The sequence below is a fragment of the Aquarana catesbeiana genome, linkage group LG01 (genome assembly GCF_042186555.1).
Source record: "Aquarana catesbeiana isolate 2022-GZ linkage group LG01, ASM4218655v1, whole genome shotgun sequence".
Classification (NCBI taxonomy): Eukaryota; Metazoa; Chordata; class Amphibia; order Anura; family Ranidae; genus Aquarana; species Aquarana catesbeiana.
This window is the reverse complement of record NC_133324.1, coordinates 876,947,438-876,960,860: the sequence shown is the minus strand read 5'-3', so window position 1 is coordinate 876,960,860 and position 13,423 is coordinate 876,947,438. Positions and strand designations below refer to the sequence as shown.

The window sequence follows — 13,423 nt, the reverse complement described above, 5'->3', positions numbered from 1 at the left end:
TTATTGTAAAAAGAGTTTTGAAATAAGAACATCCAAAAAGTATACAAACATATATTTGTCACAGCGACTAAATGTTACAACTTGGAAGTTTGTTATGAAGCTCATTTCTACTTCATATTGTGCATATATTCAAATGCATTTTGCAGAGTATTTCTGTTTCTTCAGGGAATTTTTAAATGCATCTAGAGATTCATCAAATGTCAAAAAGAGATATTATAGTACACTCAGCAATTTTGTGACTTCACATAATACTTTATACTTTATAACATATACAGTATCTCACAAAAGTGAGTACACCCCTCACATTTTTGTAAATATTTTATTATAGCTTTACATGTGACAACACTGAAGAAATTACACTTTGCTACAATGTAAAGTAGTGAGTGTACAGCTTGTATAACACTGTAAATTTTCTGTCCCCTCAAAATATCTCAACACACAGCCATTAATGTATAAACCGCTGGCAACAAAAGTGAGTACACCCCTAAGTGAAAATGTCCAAATTGGGCCCAAGTAGCCATTTTCCCTCCCCGATGTCATGTGACTCAGTGTTACAAGGTCTCAGGTGTGAATGGGAAACAGGCGTGTTAAATTTGGTGTTATCGCTCTCACTCTCTCATACTGGTCACTGGAAGTTCAACATGGCACCTCATAGCAAAGAACTCTGAGGATCTGCAAAAAAGAATTGTTGCTCTACATAAAGATGGCCTAGGCTATAAGAAGATTGCCAAGACCCTGAAACTGAGCTGCAGCATGTTGGCCAAGACCATACAGTGGTTTAACAGGACAGGTTCCACTCAGTACTTGCCTCGCCATGGTCGACCAAAGAAGTTGAGTGCATGTGCTCAGCGTCACATCCGGAGGTTGTCTTTGGGAAATAGACATATGAGTGCTGCCAGCATTGCTGCAGAGGTTGAAGGGGTGAGGGGTCAGCCTGTCAGTGCTCAGACCATATGCCGCACACTGCATCAAATTGGTCTGCATGGCTGTCATCCCAGAAGGAAGCCTCTTCTAAAGATGATGCACAAGAAAGCCTGAAGTTTGCTGAAGACAAGCAGAATAAGGGCATGAATTACTGGAACCATGTCCTGTGGTCTGATGAGACCAAGATAAACTTATTTGGTTCAGATAGTGTAAGGCGTGTGTGGCGGCAACCAGGTGAGGAGTACAAAGACAAGTGTGTCTTGCCTACAGTCAAGCATGGTGGTGGGAGTGTCATGGTCTAAGGGTTGCATGGGTGCTGCCGCAACTGGGGAGCTACAGTTCATTGAGGGGACCATGAATGCCAACATGTACTGTGACATACTGAAGCAGAGCATGATCTCCTCCCCTCAGAGATTGGGCCGCAGGGCTGTATTCCAACATGATAACGACCCCAAACACACCTCCGAGACTACCACTGCCTTGCTAAAGAAGCTGAGGGTAAAGGTTATGGACTGGCCAAGCATGTCTCCAGACATAAACCCTATTGATCATCTGCGGGGCATCCTCAAACGGAAGGTGGAGGAACGCAAGGTCTCTAACATCCACCAGCTCTGTGATATCGTCATGGAGGAATGGGAGAGGACTCCAGTGGCAACCTGTGAAGCTCTGGTGAACTCCATGCCCAAGAGGGTTATGGCAGTGCTGGAAAATAATGGTGGCCACACAAAATATTGACACTTTGGGCCCAATTTGGACATTTTCACTTAGGGGTGTACTTACTTTTGTTGCCAGTGGTTTAGACATTAATGGCTGTGTGTTGAGTTATTTTGAGGGGACAGCAAATTTACACTGTTATACAAGCTGTACACTCACTACTTTACATCGAAAAGATATAATAAAATATTTACAAAAATGTGAGGGGTAAACTCACTTTTGTGAGATACTGTACATAAATAAGTGTACTCACCAACTTCATATCAACAAGATATATATATGGGTCTCCCAATATGCGAGACGAAGAGGATCATGAGGCAGCCACTTGACCCCTGGTGAAAACCAGGGTCAAGTCGGATGGACATTGGACCACACACCTGGAGTAGGCAGGAAAAACCTGCAGCACCTGAGAACACTAAAATACAATATATATATATATATATGATCTATATGCATCTGGTATTCACTAACTAAACACTAGGGGGGCCACCGCTAAATGTGCGGCCCGTCAGTGCACGTGATGAATTCACGTGCACCCGGTCCACGGACATTTTAACCCCTGGGTGGCTTTCTTTGGATAACAACTGATGTGGCTAAGGACCTAAGTGAACCCCCCTCCTGCCGCCTTCCACGGCTCGCCTGGGCTCTCCTGTCCCGCTGGGAGGTCCGAGCGACCAGCCGTCACGTCTGCCAGCTGGCCGGTGATCCGAACAAAGCCGGAATCGGCTTCGATTGGGTCTCAGATCTAGTAAACCGGAAGCGCTGCCATGACTTCACTTCTGATTCTATAGATTTATATAAAAATTCCCTTATAGACCCCAAATCTCTCCATAAAGAGTACCTGTCACTGCCTATTACTGTCACAAGGGATGTTTATATTCCTTCTGACAGCAATAAAAGTGATCAGAATTATTTTTTTAAAAGGAACAGTGTAAAAATGAAAAAAAAAAATGTAATAAAAAAAAAAAAAAATAATCAAAAAATTTTAAGTGCCCCATCCCTCCGTGCTCGGGCGCAGAAGCGAGCACATACTTAAGTCGCCACCGCAAATGTAAACAGTGTTCTAATCGCACATGTGAGGTATCGTCACGATCGTTAAAGCGAGAGCAATAATTATAGTACAAGACCTCCTCTAACTCTAAACTGGTAACCTGTAGAAGTTTTTAAAGCTTCGCTTATGGAGATTTTTAAGTACCATAGTTTGCCACTATTCCAAGAGTGTGCACAATTTTAAAGCATAACATGGGGGGCTGTGTGATGTGCAGGGGGGCTGTGTAATATGCAGGGAGGGGCTGTGTAATGTAAAGGGGTCCAGAGGTACGGGGGCTGTGTAATGTAAAGGGGTCCAGATATGCGGGGGCTGTGTAATGTAAAGGGGTTCAGATTATTATCTTTATTTATTAGCAGGTGAGTGCGGCCTTCCATGCATTCACATACAATGAATCCGGCCTTTAAGTGGAAAAAGGTATTATTCATCCATGACCTACCTCTACCTCAAAACCCACAGATCAATCCCCTCCTCACCTACGCAGCTTACAGACAAGCCTCCCCCAATCATAATGTGCATGTCACACAAGACCCCCCTCTCCCGAGTGTACTATAATATCTCTTTTTTTACATATGAAGATTCTATAGATGCATATAAAAATTCCCTGAAGAAGCATAAATACTCTGCAAAACGCGTTTGAATATATGGAACAATATGAAGTGGAAATCAGCTTCATGACAAACTTCCAAGTTGTAACATTAAGCCACTGTGACCAATATACGTTTGTATATTATTTGGATGTTCTTATATTTAAATTATGTTTTTAAAACTCTTTGTACAAAAAAAACATTTTTTGATCCTAACATTGTGTATGTGCTCACCTCAGTGACAACTACATCCTTGAAAGTCCTGATGCCTCTCTGCTTTTGAGAGGCGTGTTGTTGGTTTGTTTTGGGTACAAAAACTGAATAGGTATCTGAATAACTGTTTGACACAACTGTATGTGGACATGGCCCATAATAATCAATGTATTTATGTGATTTGTCTTGTTTTGGTAGTATGCCTTTTTGCTAATGTGAACCACTACAGATGTTAAAGTGTTTTGCACACAGTGGTCCTCTTGTTTTATCCATGCCAAATGATGGAACGTACGACTGTTGACTAAAAGTTTGGTGCCAAAGGATGCCTCATTTTCTTCCTAGGAAACTGTGTATAATCTCTCACATAAGAATACCAAAATGATAGTATTAAACAATAATTAGTATTAGTAATAATTAAAATAATTAGTATCTAAACAATTATTAAACCATTTCCAGTGTAACAGATTGATATATGAATCGCGTTATCCAGTGGACATTTTATAATCATTAACACAATCCTTTGTTAATGTCTGTTTCTCATATCTGGAAAAAAAAAGTAGGACCATCTTATGGATAATATTTTAAATGTATGTTTTGAAAGAATGAATCAAACACTGCAGAATAAAAGGTAGCACATTTTTGCTGGGAATTTCGTCAAGCTGCTGCCAAAGTGCTGAGAGATTTGACATAATTAACTGGTAAAGCTTATAGAGAATTTGCAGCTTAGATACAGATTTTTTTTTCCAAGCAGTTATAATGGATACTTTCTACATATTTTATTTTATAGCCAGTCCTTGCTGCAGTCAGTCATGTCTGTCGTACCCGGAACAATTACTCGTTTTAGCCTGATTTAAAAGTGGTGTGTCAATGATAACTGGAAATGTCAGTCCCCATAAAGTGAAATTTAGTGGAAGCTGGTGAACTGACTCACTCACCAGCATCCCTGTCTCTAAGGGCATTCAGCCCTGAGATCTCCACCTGCAGGATTCCTGGCTCTATTAGCTACCATATATTTTCACTCTGTTTACTGCAGTGAGACTGTTTTGTAAAGAAGGCAATGACTAGACAGACATGCAAACTCAGGTGTCAGTTTGCCAGTGTTTCTGGCTTATTAATCCAGTTTACCATCCACTCAATCCAAAAATGGCAAATTGCGGTGGACCGATTATTTGTAACAAAAAATATTTTGAGGTAATTATAGTAATTAGAACCAGGACCACTAGGTACAGTAGGGTCATACCCAAGGTGGCGGGGCAAAGAGGCCGCTTTTCCATATATATATACTGTAGTCATTGATTGAACATTTTTTTTTCCATCATCTGCAAAAATATAGCCATCTAATATAAGCTTATTTATACACTGGGGTTGATTTACTAAAGAAGTAGAGCATGTGCACTTTCTAAAGTGAAATATCTTTTACCTTTTTGAATAAGGTGAAGCTTTGTTTACTTTCACCAAATCAAGTACCAAATAACGTGTAAGCAGAAAAAACACAATACAATTTTTGCTTATACATATTTGGAAGATTGTAGTCAGCATGGCTTCACCGCTTGTACTAACGTAAATAAAGATTCACTTAGCTCAGTAAATTATTTGAATCATCCAATCATGTGCCTGCAAAAATAATTTAATAATATTCACTTAAATTCACTTAATTCAGTTAAGTAAACATTTAGTAACCTAAATAAAAATTTACATTCTCTACTACTTTAGTAAAACAACCCCACTGTCTCAATATTCTAAGCCAGGTTACGACCAAAAACTGTTTTCTGTATATAAGAGGTGACTTTGGTAGGGGGGTGTTACTGTGGGCACAAAAGTCCTGTGCTTCCAGATATGGAATCCCAGCCCTGCAATGCACGGTTTCAAATATATTAAGTAGTTCAATATAAATAAATAGTGATGAGCATTTGCTTTGTAGTTTTCAGTTTCACTTGATGGATATTCATGTGTCTGCTGGCATTAAAGTAAACTAGTAAATGGGTTCTGTATCCCCTGCTCCCGAACAGAGTACAAGTTTCCCGCCCAATGAAGGGGCCAAGATATATTTATATCTTATTTGGACCCTTAAACAAGGTCAGCTGGATAGACTGGCTTTTCTGGTTAAACAGCCATCCGTGGAAAGCATGCATTTACCGCAGATCAGCCTGATTTGGGTGGATCATGGTTCAGGAGAACCAGCTGGCTCATCTCTATGGAGACTTGTGTTGACAGGCTTTGGGCTTTTGTTGATGACGTCAGCATGGGATGGTTCCGAGATCATTGGGAACGTGTTTACACTTGCTTCAAAACATGGCATTGGACACGCTTTTTTAAAGCACTCTGAACGCCAATCAAAGCAGCTGTCATTAAATAAAATAGTTAGCTTACAGTTCTGTTCACACCTTGTGTTTGCTTTGCTTTCAAAACTATACCCCATGTGACATGGACATTCACTGTACTGTTCATTTAAGCACAAGAGACTCCATTTTGTTCTTACTGTTGAAATGTGTTCTGTAACCTTCACCTAACACACAGACACATCTCCTACTAAACGCTCTCTACTCCCCCCTCCCTTCTCAATGTTTTACTTTTGCAATTGTTCTATTTGCTAGCTTTTAATAATATATTTCTATTTGTTAGCTTTCAATAACATATTTCTATTTGTTAGTTTTTTAATAACATCTCACACCACCCCTTTCTTATCTATGTATAAAATAACATGTAATAATGCATTTTGACACTGAACGGACATTTTAAACACAGTGATTGAGTCCTGTGAATCTGTTCCTGCAGCTGCAGTATTAACTCCTGTTTTAGAGTCCCAATCAGAAATTAGTCATAACAGTTTGGCGAGTCAGATATCAGATATCAGAGTTTGGCAGAGTCTCCAGAAGGAACTGCGTTTTGATTGGGATCATCGGGAACGCAGACTTCAAATGCCGGCTAGGTAAGCTGTCCTTAAGCTTGCTATATTTCTGCCTGTCCTATGTATCCTACTCTTGGTTCTTAAGGAAACCAGACCACTCTCGGACCTTTCTGGTTGGGTAACGTGTGTGTGAAAGTGTTTGTGTCCCCCTTCATGGGTTGGAATGTGTGTGGATAGGGAAAATCCTCTGCAGTTCCCTGCTTTGACTCCTTGTGGGCGACCTGGGTCAGAGACGCATGGTAGGGTCAGATAAAACTCACAGAGAAGAGAAGAGACGAGGAGGGTCTCTTAATGAGTGTTTTGTCTATTGTCATAAACCCCTTCTATCCACGTAGATAAGTGGAGACTCTTCTTGTAAACCTGCAGATTTGCTGTACTATTTGTTTTAGAGGCAAGAGAGTATAGGCACAAGTAGAGAAGACTGGCCAGTCATTATGGGCATTAAATTAATTAAGGGAACGAAGGGTGAGAGGGAGGCCTTCAGAAAATGCCCAGCGCAAGATGAGCGCTAGAGAATATATGAACCGAAGGTACGGTTCCGCCTATACTGGGCCCCTAGATAAATGGGTAGAATGGACAGCTAACCTTTAAAATCTGAAGGGACTTTTGATTTGCAAGTATGGCAAACTTTTCTGCATGATTATGGCCCACTACTATGCAGTAACGGAATGTGGAGAATAGCTTGCACATGGGAGACAGAAACTAAAGTAGCAAATCAAACTGGCTTGACGGAGATGTTTAATAAAAGTACTGTCCAAATTTACTACGTTTGGCCAGAAGACTCTGTAAACGAGGACCCCCCATCTTATGTGGCTGCCATTTCGGCTTTAAGGGGTCCATGCACAAAAGCAAAAGAATTAGATTACATGGAACACACAAAAGATGAGCTGGGCAATATAGTAGAGAGCAGAGGTTCAACAGCCCCATATCAACCTACAAAGAGGGATTTGGCTTTGTATCCTAGAAACAGATGATTGGCATAAATCAAAAGGCACACATGCAAAACTAGATCTCTCTGAACTTAAGGCTTTGGCTAGAGAAAGAGAGATAGAGTCTGAACTTCCGGGGCAAACCATCATTTTCAAATTGTGGCAGCAACATGAAGAGAGAAGGAAGCGAGATGCCACCCCTTCTGCCCCTGGCACAGAGCAATCTGTTGCAGTTTATCCTGTCAGAACCCAATTAGTTTTTGAAGGTAATGCTGTTGACAGTAAGTCTCAAATTAAATGGCATGTACCTTTTAGTCCCCAAGATATGAGAGCCATATTAGAGGGATTGGGAGATCCTAGAAAGAATCCAATTGGGTTTGCAAACAAACTTAGTGCTGCACAGGAAGCATATGAGGCTTCTGCTATTGACATTCATCAGCTTCTTATTAAAGCAGTGGGGAGCAACATGTCTGGCTATATACTTAAAGAATGTGGTGTAGACGTCAAAAATCTAGGTAAGATGGTTAGTGGATGGGAGGTTTGTGAGAAATTGAAGGAAAAATTGCCCCAAATATATGGACAAACCAGACATGCTGAATTTATGAATGCTAAGCAAGGGAAAGAGGAAGCAGCAGGGGCTTATTGGAGGCGGTTAAGCGATATGGATAAGGAAGCAGGCATTAAAATAGAGGAAGAGAAGGCAGGAGAAACTGCAAGTCCATCTACACAACTGGTGAAACAAAGGTTTCTTGATGGTTTAATACCCCAGTTGAAAGAAAAGTTGTTCACAGCAAGGCCTGAGGCAGGCAATTTGTCTATTCAAGACATCCTGCCTATCCTGTTATGCATAGAAAACAGGATTAACCAAAAAGACAGCAAACCCAAGGTTATGTGGGGAAGCAGAGAGGAAGAGGACGAGGCAAAGGCAATTTCAGAAATCATGGCAATCGGGGATTAATTATATGCTACAATTGTAATGGGGAAGGACACACAGCCAAATTCTACCATCTTCCTGACCGGAGACTGGAAAAGAGCTTAGAGGCACCTCATGCTGATCCCAGTTCTCTGCCAAAAGCAGTGGATCAGGCATAGGAAAATGGCATACCAGTATCAATCATTTTAAATAGGGGAGACAATGGTCCAGAGGCCAGAGTAAAAGTATTTTTACAAGAACTCCCCTATCCTGGAGGAGAAACAGAATTAACCTGTTTAATCGATACTGGTGCAAGCTGAAGTGTTTTTAATATAGAGAACTTACCTCCAGGATTATTATCTACAAATGTTATCTCTGGTGTTGGCCTAACCAGGACCTCTACTGATTTGGTTGAGTCCAAGCCACTTAAACACATGCTAGGACAGCAAACAGAAATTGTCATTAAAGTGTTAGTTTCAGACACAGTTCCTACCAATCTTTTGGGAGCTGACCTTTTGAACCAAATTTTAGCAAACATAGACTACACTCCTACAGGAGTGGTCAGTAGTCTATCAGGAGAAGTTAAATTCTGCCTGTGGAGTATTTTTAATCCAAGACTCCACTCCGCCATTTCCAACTGAATTGAAAGTGGTTCCTGCTGAATTATGTGCCACCAGCAAATATGATGTAGGTCTGCTGGATTGCACCCCAGTCATGATAAAAATTAAACCAGGAGCTCATTTCCCACAGATTAAATAGTACCCACTGAGTATTGCTCAGACTGAGGGGATAAAGGATCAAATCACTCAACTGAAAGCAGCATGGGTTGTTGTACCAATTAAGTCCCAAGTCAATACACCCCTGTTCCCAATTGCAAAGAAGCCAGACAAGAAAGGTGGGCCGGTGACATACCGCATGGTGCATGATTTGAGAGCCATTAACAATATAATTGAGGCAGATACCCCAATCGTGCCCAACCTCCGCACTTTACTAAGTGGAATACCTGCCTCCAGCACCTGCTTTACAGTGATTGATCTTGCAAACGCTTTCTTTTCGGTGCCCCTGCACCCAGATTGCTGGCACCTTTTTTCATTTACCCATGATGCCCAAAAGTTAGCATGGACAAGATTGCCCCAAGGCAGTGTGAGTAGCCCCTCTGAATATAATACTGCGTTAAAGCAAGTATTGGACCAACGTTCCCCTCACACCCAAATACAGTTTTGCTTCAGTACATAGATGATTTGCTTATTTGTTCTGATACAAAAGACATTTGTAGCAGAGAAACAGCAAGCCCTCTCATGTTTCTGTACTACAGTAACAACAAAGTTAGCAAAGATAAGCTACAATACTGCCAAGAGAAAGTGATCTTCCTGGATCACTGCATTTCACATGGAATCCGTCACCTAATCCCAGATCGAGTTAAAACTCTACAAAAATTTGAAAAGCCAAGAAATGTACGGCAACTACGTGCCTTCCTGGGGTTAGTGGGATATTGTAGGGACTGGATTTCAAATGCATCAGAACTTATAGCTCCTCTATATGAGGCTACCACTAGAAACCCTTTCAAACTCACATGGGACAATGAATTGCAGATGAAGGAGCTTATTAAAATTTTGTCTGAAGCTCCCGCCATTGGACTTCCTGACTATACTAAGACTTTTGCTTTGTTCTGTCATGAAGTCAATAGATTTGCTGCAGGTTTACTCACCCAGCTACATGGGGACAAACAGAGGCCTGTGATGTATGTATCAGTCTCATTAGACCCTGTCGTCAAAGGCTCCCCCAGTTGTATGCGAGCCATAGCAGCCTGCATTTTGCTGCTAGACAAAGTAACTGAGCTTGTACTAGATTCTGCTCTGATCCTGTATGTGCCACATGCAGTACAGGAAATCATGAATCAAGTAAATACCAGACATGTGTCTACCAGTAGATTTGACAAGTACAGTCTGCTCTTTTTGCTCCATTGAATTTAACAATCAGACGATGTCTTACGTTAAATCCGGCTACTCTTTTTCCTATAATTGATGAGGAAGATGCAACAAATGGTACTGATGTAGAACCTGAAAGTTTTTCTCATGATTGTATGGCTCTTATGGAGGTAGAAAGGGCCTCTGTCACACCAGCAAAAGATGAGCCTTTATCAGATTGTGACACACACTTATTCGTAGATGGTTCCAGATTTTACACTGATGTCATCTCCTAGAGAATTAAAGGGGAAACATTTACACTGACAGCAGACATGCGTTTGGAATAGCCCACGATTTTGGGCCTATTAGGAAAGCACGGAACTTCCTGACTAGTGCAGGGAAGCCAGTGAGACATGCAAAACTCATAGAGCGGCTATTTGAGGCCTTTCAGAAACCAGCAGAAGTTCCATCTTGAAGGTAAACGGGCATGCAAGGGGAAATTACATGACAGCCAGAGGAAATGCTTTAGCGGACCAAGCGGCAAAGGATGCTGCCCTTATGGCATTTGGAGTCACACCCATTGTAGGGGTCACCCAGGTAACGGGGACAGATTCCCCTCATGAAAAGCAGTGGGATGTAGAAACTCTAATTCAGTTGCAGAACCAGGCCCCTGATGAAGAGAAGGATAAGTGGATCAAATGTAATGCTACTCAAAATCAGCAGGGCCTGTGGAGCGCTGACAACTGACTACATTCAGATGCCCAGAATAGGCACCTATGAGTACGCTTTAGTGTGTGTTGACATGTTCTCAGGTTGGCCCGAGTGCTGGCCGGTAGATAAAGCAAATGCAAAAAACAACAGCAAGGAAAATTTTGAATGAAATAGTTTGTAGATATGGAGTTCCTGAAACTATAGAGAGTGACAGAGGAACCCATTTTACTGGGGAAGTAATGAAAGAAGTAATGGAAGCCCTTCACATACAGCAAGCTTTCCATACACCTTATCATCCACAAAGTAGTGGTAAAGTTGAGAGACTTAATGGAATTTTGAAAAACAGATGTGCTAAAGTTAAAGCAGATACAGGAAAAGGATGGGTGGAAGCTTTGCCATTAACCCTATATTCTGTACAAACTACCCCTAAACAACCACATGGGCTGTCCCCCTATGAGATTTTATTTGGAGGGCCACCCAAAACAGGGCTATATTTTCCCCAACAGTTGCAGGCTTCTCACTCTAATCTTTTAGAATATGTTCAGATTTTGCAAAGAACATTGAATAAAATACATGAAGGTGTTTATAAATCTATCCCCCACCCAGATTCTGTTTCAGGTATTCACAGAATCCAACCAGGTGACTGGGTGGTGGTCAAGCAACACGTCAGAAAGCCGCTAGAACCCAAATTTGACAAACCACATTTGGTGCTTTTGACAACCAGTTCCGCTGTCAAGTTGGAAGGAAAGACCACCTGGATTCACGCCAGTCACTGCAAGAAAATCCTGAAGTGATGATATCCTTTGAAAAAATTATGATGATGTTTCTTTTCTTTTTGTTGTTTGTGAGAACTGAGAAAATAACCCTTTCATCCAAATGTTAAAATTGTATGCAACCCATAGCAACACTAGTAACATCCCCAAGCAGGAACAATACCCATGATAGCAATGCCTCTCATCTTCACTGATCTAAACAGAACCAGAATAAATGGCTCATACATAGTCTTCATAGCTAATGAGCACAGATCAGTAACTTTGATGGTTTCAAAACAGATAAACACTCCACAGATTTGTTTAAACATTACATACCCATTTAACACTAAATGTACACGGTTGGGCAATTCAGATTGCACCAGAGCAAAAATTACAGTTTATGGAGGAAACTATGGTCAATATTATTATATCCCAGATCCAGAACTAAATAGAACCCTTTATAGTACAAATTGCTCACAGTTCCCAATATGTGAAAATATCGGTTACCTGAGATTCCATGTTATTGCTTTCAGTTTTTTAGGAGCAGGCATGCCATCCATACGTAGAGGGTTATATTATATATGTGGAAATAAAGCTTACGCCTGGCTTCCTACTAATGTTACAGGTACTTGTTATTTTGGGAAGTTAGCACCTGCTTTGGCTGTTCGCAAAGATACAGTGCGACCAGATCAAAGTCCAGAATACCCCTTCGTGTTCAAAAGAGAGCTGTTCACTGAAGGCGACATGGCATGGTCATGGTTCCCTCCACAGGACGGGGAATTGAAGCAATGAAAAGAATAATTACACTAGAATTGGAGATGAGATTATTACCCTTACTACCACTAATATAGGTTTATTAAGTGAAGAAATAGCTCAGCTTAAAAAAGTAGTATTAGAGCACAGATTAATGCTAAATTATATCATGGCAGCTCAAGGTGGGATGTGTAAGGTATTTCACACTGACTGTTGTATATACATTTCTGATAATGAGGACATTATTAAGGGGCATCTTGCTAAGATAAGAAAACTACAGAATAAGGCCAGAGATATTGCTAAAGATGGATGGAACCCCTTTCAGGGTTTAGGAGGTTTTGGTGACTTTTTATATGGCATAGCAACATGGTTACAGAAACTAGGCGCTTACATTGTGATGTTCCTATTTCTCATATTTGTTATTTACTTCCTCATCAGGCTATGCCTCTGTGTGACTACTCGCTGTACCAACAAATGTACGAGCCCTGATGAACCCAGTATTGTGAGAAAGCTGGGAAAGAGCTGAACAGGACGCCGTCTCTCTGCGCCAATGTAACAGGAGTTACCAGCAATCGGCTGAATGTAACGCGGAGAAGAATGGTGTCAAATAAACAAAAGGAGGGAAATGACATTGACATTCACTGTACTGTTCATTTAAGCACAAGAGACTCCATTTTGTTCTCACTGTTGTTCTGTAACCTTCACCTAACACACAGACACATCTCCTACTAAACGCTCTCTACTCCCCCCTCCCTTCTCAATGTTTTATTTTTGCAATTGTTCTATTCACTAGCTTTTAATAATATATTTCTATTTGTTAGCTTTTAATAACATATTTCTGTTTGTTAGTTTTTAATAAAATCTCACACCACCCCTTTCTTATCTATGTATAAAATAACATGTAATAATAAATTTTGCCACTGAACGGACATTTTAAACACAGTGATTGAGTCCTGTGAATCTGTTCCTGCAGCTGCAGTATTACCTTCTGTTTTAGAGTCCCAATCAGAAATCAGTCATAACACTTTAGTGGTGCTTCAATGTGTCTTCAAACCCTCCATAGA

General features: G+C 40.9%; 1 protein-coding gene across 2 annotated transcripts in view; it reads right to left on the bottom strand.

The window, feature by feature from the left end:
* STK32B (serine/threonine kinase 32B) overlaps positions 1-13,423 on the bottom strand; it is a 335,065-nt gene that overhangs the window by 100,602 nt on the left and 221,040 nt on the right. The gene's annotated exons all lie outside the window — the stretch shown is intronic.